We start from the raw sequence: 7,410 nt of genomic DNA on the forward strand, positions 1-7,410 counted from the left end.
TATTATAATGAAATTATAAAGTTGACAAACTTAAGAGATAAACGTTCTTTTAAGTGATTTTTAGCGTATTAATGCTAAAATGAAATATATTATATGAAGATTTATTAAAATATATGTGATAAATGTTGAGGTCCTAATGAAGGCCGGGCTTAAGTTTCAAAGTCTAGGCCCTTACCCTATCTTAAAAGGCTTGAGGGCCGGGTAAGCCCGGCCCATGAATGTGGGAGGGTGTCATTTTGAGAGCTTTTTTGGCCATGGGCGGGGTGGAAAAGTCATACAATCAAAACGCTTCCTAGTGAGGGCTTGAGGGCCATTTTGACACCCCCAAAACCCTAAACACAACAAAAATGTCTTTGTCTTTCATTCCTAACATCGTGAAGGTAACTATTTCCTAATCGCTGTCTATATATATTTTGTTCTAGAGATTCTAGAGTACTCCTGCTGCACCAGTGCGCTGAATGCTTAGCTCTTGATTCAAGACTTTGTGGGGGCAATACACCCACTCTCTCCTAAAAAAAACAAGAAAAGGAAGTTTCGGGTTATCAACATCTCAAGCTAAATTCGTCATTTTTTAGGAGGGCCCTAACATAGATTCTAGAGCACACGTACAACATGCGCATTCTAGATTTTGCAATTTTGTTCATCTAAAATACTTTAATTTCTGCGACCCATAGCTACAGTCCCGCAACAGTAAAATAGTATTTTTTTATGTATCTCTTCGATTCTTCGTCAGTTTTTTGTCGTACATATTTTTGTTTTCACTATTTTACCCCCAAGTGTTTAGTAGATTGACGATATCAGCCTGATGCTTTAACCAAAACTCTGTTTCTGTTGGCCCACCAGAAAAAAAATAATAGAGAAAGAGAAACGTGGGTACCACGTGCCTAAAGTAGTACTAATTTATGACAGCAATACATATTGAACAACTAGCTAATCTGCCTATCCTATGGCCAGGCTTACTACTATAGAGATTAGACCACATTAGCAAATACATATTTTGGGTATGTTTGTTATCTGAACGATGAACATATGGAAATAACCTGCAATGAATTAGACTGAAGTGATCGACCAATCGAACGCTTTCAACAACAAATTTGAACCCATAATGAAGAAACATATCCATAGAAAAATAAGAACATTGGCTTGCTACATATTTCTGGTTAAAAATGACAATATAAAATCAATTGTATAAAATGAAAAATAGAGGCAATTAAGCAATTCTTGCAAACAGAGCATTCTACAAAACTTTGTAATATAAAGGAAATTCATGCCGAAAGGTACGGTGGAAAATTTGTATGTGGGATGTGTTTCTAGTATATCCATAATAAGAAAAAAAATTGATCATTAACCACTCAAGAATAAATTAAGGATCATAATAATTAAACCAATTGAAAGAAGAAAGCAAGCCAACAAAATAGAAATAAAAATCCACTTACATGATTTGAGGAAAGACATTAAGGTGTTAAGATGAAAACCAACTAAAAAACCTTTGTTCAATTTTTGGCCTGCTGAAGAAGAAAATAATGATAGCTCTGAGATTAGCCTGCACCTACGATTCAACACTCATGGGTAGCAAAATAAACTAATAGGCTGATATGCATGATTTAGTAATTTTCATTATCAAAGCATGACTATTATACTTCATACTTTGAGGGATAAATTTGACGGGTTTAAGAAATTTGGAATGACCATAGGAGCTTAACTATGTGGTGAGGGTTCTTCCCAACTTGAGCCAAATTTCTTGACCGTGTCATACAATTGCAAAGTTAGAGAGTCAAATATCAAGGAGATCCATGGACTTGTGGAAACTCGTGCTTTCATACCTCATTTTTGGACACAAAGTTTGCACTTTGCTGATTTTAGCAAGGATGATCTCCTAAGCATAGGTGATTCCCTAATCACAGTATTCAGAAATTTTCTAGTACATACTTGTGCTCAACCTAGCATTATAAACTTTAGCTTATCTAAAACAAATATGCATTTCGGTTAATAATCAATAAAAGTGCCTCACCCTCGTGCTCAAATTTTTCCTTGAGCTTGAATTGTCAGCAGGCAAGAGAGTTTGTGAACCATCTAACATCTGTAAGGGACCACCATCAGACTTGAATCAATAAGGAATTCAACATGGTTTACTTAACAGAAAGATACTTTTGAAGTTCAATAGAAAAATTCAGGATTATAACAAACAATGACAAAAATTGGGGATATCACATAAGAATTGATTGTTACGTCACCTGGCCAAAAGGAATGCACTTGCTGCCTGGTACATGACCACTTCTTATTCCCTTCCGAGGCTTTGGTGCAGTCCCATCAAACCTGCAAAGAAGATCAATATCACTAACTAAGCCAACATACAAAAATATATTGCAAGGACAATATAAACCAATTATTGTAAGCACAAAGGGGAACCAATAAACAACCATACCAAACTACTTTGAATGAGTATGTGATGTCACGACAATAATTTAAAAGATATGATACTTGGCCTTTCCTCGGGCATCTATATGTTGATATCTCTGCTCTTCAATGTGTCTTTTGACCTGGAACATATAGTATTAGCAACAACCATATGCATGTGGGTAGTACATGACACTATAACTGAAATAATCATACCAGACCATTCATAGACTGAACTTCAGAAAGATAACGTTCCTGGTCCTAATGGAACCCTTACTTTTATTAATTCAACAGAAAATGATATTATCAAGGATAGCGAACGAACAACAAAGAAGGAAACCTCACCAAAAAAGACGATCACGGAATGACTTTTACATATACTCTAAAAATCGACTACAAATTTTTTTTTTGAATTGTTCTAATCAACTTCAACCACTGGTCTCAGGTCTCACAAGCTAACAATGGTTGAAAAAGTAGATCGAAAATCAAACTATCACCCAAATAACAAATATAAGTATATGCCATATGGGGTATGAAACTTACCAAACTAAGCCTTTTGATTCTGAACTTCTGATGGAATAATTGATGAAACCCTTTTAATCCAATTGGGTGTATGGTGAAGCATTTGCATCTATATATATCACCTCCTTAAGATTACTATGAGTTCTTTGATGGTCGAAATTGGTCTTTGAATCACTTCACCTGTTGCGATTCTATTCACAACTGATTGTTCGAGACGGTACTGTGTTGGGTTTTTAGGAATCTGGAATTGGTATGAGGAGTTCTACTTAAAACATATTTGCTGGAAAACCTTTGGCATGAATTGAATTTTTTGGTAATTAGATGATTTGTGATTAAAAGAGAAGATAGCTGCTAGGTACTAAAGAGAGAAGCTTCAACCTTGAAAAGACTTAGGGCGAGTTTGAGGAAGAGTTATTTTTGCGAGAGTTCGGAGTGTTTCATGAATGGAGTTTGGGTTTTATTTATGTTTTATGTAGTTAATTACTCAATTACCCTCGGCGTATAGTTCAAATAAGGGCGTGTATTTGGTTTTCTTATTTCAAAAGCATGTAAAAAGACCAAAACGATTTTTTTAAAATTTCAAAATACCCCAATAATAAGGTTAAAAAGGTAATCTACGTATTAATTATGTTTTAAATAGGGACTTTTTTAAAAATTGAGCTGACGTGGCTCACTGTGAGCGTCGTGGGAGAACAGATATTAATATAGGTAGCATGTGTCTCATGGAAAAATTGAAATACACTTTGTGTACTGCCCCCTTTAACTAGCTAATACTTCTGCACTATAGTAAGTGTTATATAGTTTTGAATGGACTTGGTCGTCTGTGTATACCCGATTGATTCTTCTTTATTATGTCAGGTCTGACTTGAGATAGGCTAGGATTAACTCCATTTTTGCAATTCTAGCATTTCTCTTTACAGTTTTGGCAGTATGTAATTCAGATTGATGTTCTTAAACTATTCTTTTTGAGCACTCAAAACGAACTGTTTTGAATCGCAGTCATCACTATGTTCAAATGAGTGTTCATGCATCCCAGTTCGGTAAAAAGATGGAATGTTCCTGGTAAGCAGGGCTTTAGGATCGTGTTGGATTTTTTTTTTTTTTTTTTTTTTTTTTTTGTACTTCAGAGGTTGTGTGGCTTTCAGTCTTCTGTTTACCTAGTCATGATTCAGTATTCCAAAATATAACTCATTGGTAGCGCGCGAAAACTATAGATAGAGAGCTTCTGCGTGGAAATGGTGAACTGAGAAGTGAATTGATTTTGAATGATCACTATCCCGGCCTCAACGAGTCAAGCTGCGCATACGCTCCATTATTAACATTATATTTTTAGTAAAACTATCCAAATTCATCTTCAACGTCACAATAATCACTTATCAGAACTATTTGAAGTAAGTTAATACCTTTTAGATTTATTTGATTTACTTTTAACTTCTAAAAAGTAATGTTCTGAGAAGTATTGAAAAATAGTTTTTATCCATTAAGGAAATATCAGTGTTGTGTTCACTAACTGGACATTTCCATGGATGAAAAAGCAACATGCTAACTTAGGCAGACAGGCTTAGAAATGTTGAGACATGGACTATGGAGTACATCAGTCTAAAGCCTGAGAAGACCATCGTCTGATGGTTATAATGCTGCTAAAGGGGCCTGTAGTGCGATCTCAGGTTTTGAAACTTGTTGTAATCAGTTTTCTTCAAATATGGCGTAAAAGAGGAAGTGGTACTAAATTATGCAGATGGTTCTAAAAGGTGCTGTATGCATGAAAAAATATGTTCAAATAATCATGTTCTGTGTTGGAGTTGGAGTGGGAGTGGAATGTTGGACTAGATCGTGTGGCAAAACTTGGCCCTGACCTGGCCCATGGAACTGAGTCAGGTTGATGAGTAACTTTTTTTCATCTTCTTCTGATTAAAAATGTAGTTGCTTGTCAGGGTTTAAGCATGAGGTGCTGTTGATTAACGGCAAATACACGAATCGGACCCCAAATTAGCAGATATACCACAATAGGGCGTTGAAATTGTTGACCAATGTTTTGTACCAAAACAGGACGTCGGACTCACTTGCTGTTGTCAGCAAACAAATGTGAACTTCCTACCATACCCTTCTTCCTCTCTAGTGTTAATACTATTTTACCCTCTTCCAAATTAGGACCTCAACTTCTTCTCTCTCTACCCATCTTTTACAGTAAGTTTCATAAGATGACTTAATCTTCTTCTCCCTCTTCCACGCACTCCAATGAAACACATTTCCCTATATTTCCCTACCTTTCCAGCCCAATGTTCCCCACATTTCTTTCTATTTCTTTCGAACAACTGTTCTTGGAGCAGGAGAAACTGTTATCCCCACACTTCCCGCCCAATTTAGTATCTTATAATTCCATTATAGTGCCGTATATTCTGTCAAATCACAAGTATCAGTATATTAATGGAATTTTATGATTCTCGTGAAGAGGAGAGTTCTGTGAGGGATTTTCATAGAAGGGAGAAGGCGAATAAGTGGTGGAAATTAAATGACATGTAGAGGAATGGACTTTTGATGAATACTGGATAGTGGGGAAGAGTTCGGTTGCACTTGTGGCTATTGTCAATGATCCTGCTTTTAGGGGTTTCTTGAAATGGCATCCCCAGTCACCCAAGTGCCCATATATTGATACTTTGGCTCATTTGTGGGAGATTTTCATTGTAGCAGTGAACAAGCTATATATTTTTTTGCTAAAGGTAATTGTACTAATAAAATAAAGGTTACAAAGTACAAAAAATGGATATGATTGATAGTAAACACTATCTCACAGCTGTTAAGCTCAGTTTACAAATCTATAGTGCGTGATGTTCATATCCTCAATTCTGTGCAAGAATGTCGGCCTGCCATCCCACCACTTCTTCTCTCCCTTTGCCAGGTTAGCTGCTTCTTTGGATCAAATGTCCGCGCCAAAATTAACCTCCCTCCAAGTGTTAGTCACAATGATCCAGTCCGCTAGCCTTTTCACTTTGTCCCAAGCTGCCCGAATACGCCAATGGACCTGGTCATTCTGAAAAGATTTGACTGCCGCAGTAGAGTCGGATTCCACCTAGATTAGTTTCCATCCCAGTTCCACCGCTTTTCCCTCCACTATTGCAAAACTCTCTGCTATAAAGTTTGTTGCAGTACCCATACCTCCGATATATGTGCCAATAACATTTCCATTGCTATCTCTAAGAAGCGTGCCCCAACCTAAGTTTTCGGGATTACCTCTAGAGCAACCATCAACATTCACTTTTATCATGTTACTTGGTGGAGCCACCCAATAACATTCAAAAGTGCGTGGAGCCTTCTTTAACTTGGGCGGTTGCTTCCAAGCCTTCAAGACTGCCAAGTCTCTGGTAGTGATGTTCATGTGCTTCTTCGATCGATCATAAGCTCGCTTAACTGCTCCACAGACTTGGTACATGACGGAACTTATGCTCGACTTCTTGCTGCCATATATGACTCCATTTATATTCCTCCAAATCCCAACCAAGCAAGAAATTGAAGCTGCTTTCCACAAATCCTGTAAGAGAGGGCTTTCATTTCTGCACTTTATGAACATCTTTTCCCGATTAGCAATCCTCTTATGATGATGCATATTGTGAGCTATGAGTTCCCAACATCTCTGCGCAAAACTACACTCAAATAAAATGTGATCTTGTGTTTCCTCTGCCACCGTACATATGCAACAGCGAGACATCATCTTGAAGTTCTTCCCCCTTAGTTTCTCGTCTGTATGCATAGCGCCATGGAGAATTTTCCATCCTGTCCCAAGAGTCCTTGGCAGCACCTCTGCTGACCAGAGAAACTTTCCCCACGGCAGCACATTCGCCCTTTCTCTAATCGCTTCATATGCCGATCCCACAGTGAACAAGCTATCAGTGGATTGACGCCACACTCTGCTGTCATCTCTTTGCTGGTCTAGGGTCTCAAACTTGCTGATATCCACCCCTAAGTTACATAAAATATGTTTCATAGTTTCAGAGAAAATCCACTGGTTCCCCTAGATGCAAGCGCTGAGTGGGGCTTTAAGTTTCTGCAGGAGCCTTTTGTCCTGGATAGAGTTACCAATGATCACGTCACCTATCCATTTGTCCTTCCATAAACTGATATTCTCTCCTTTGCCAATGATCCACCCTTGATGAGTATCCATCTCTCTGAGAGCCCATTGTATCCTAGTCTACACTGTGGAACTCTTTTGGCTAGACCCCTTGCTTTGTTTTTGTATTTTCCGTTCATAAACTCTGACCAATCCGAGTTCCCATTCAGTAAATTCCAAGCTAGTTTCATGAGCATGGATAGGTTGATGTCTTTAAGCTTCCATAGTCCGAGACCTCCCTCTTCCTTTGGCAGACATACCTTTTGCTATTTCACTGTGATGAATTTCCTCTCCACTGGGTTACCACTCCAAATGAAGTTTCTGATTATACCCTCGCATTCTTTGATCACCGACGCTGGCCATTTATAGATTGCCATATTATGCAC

Source organism: Coptis chinensis, chromosome 3 (assembly GCF_015680905.1).
Source record: "Coptis chinensis isolate HL-2020 chromosome 3, ASM1568090v1, whole genome shotgun sequence".
Lineage (NCBI taxonomy): Eukaryota > Viridiplantae > Streptophyta > Magnoliopsida > Ranunculales > Ranunculaceae > Coptis > Coptis chinensis.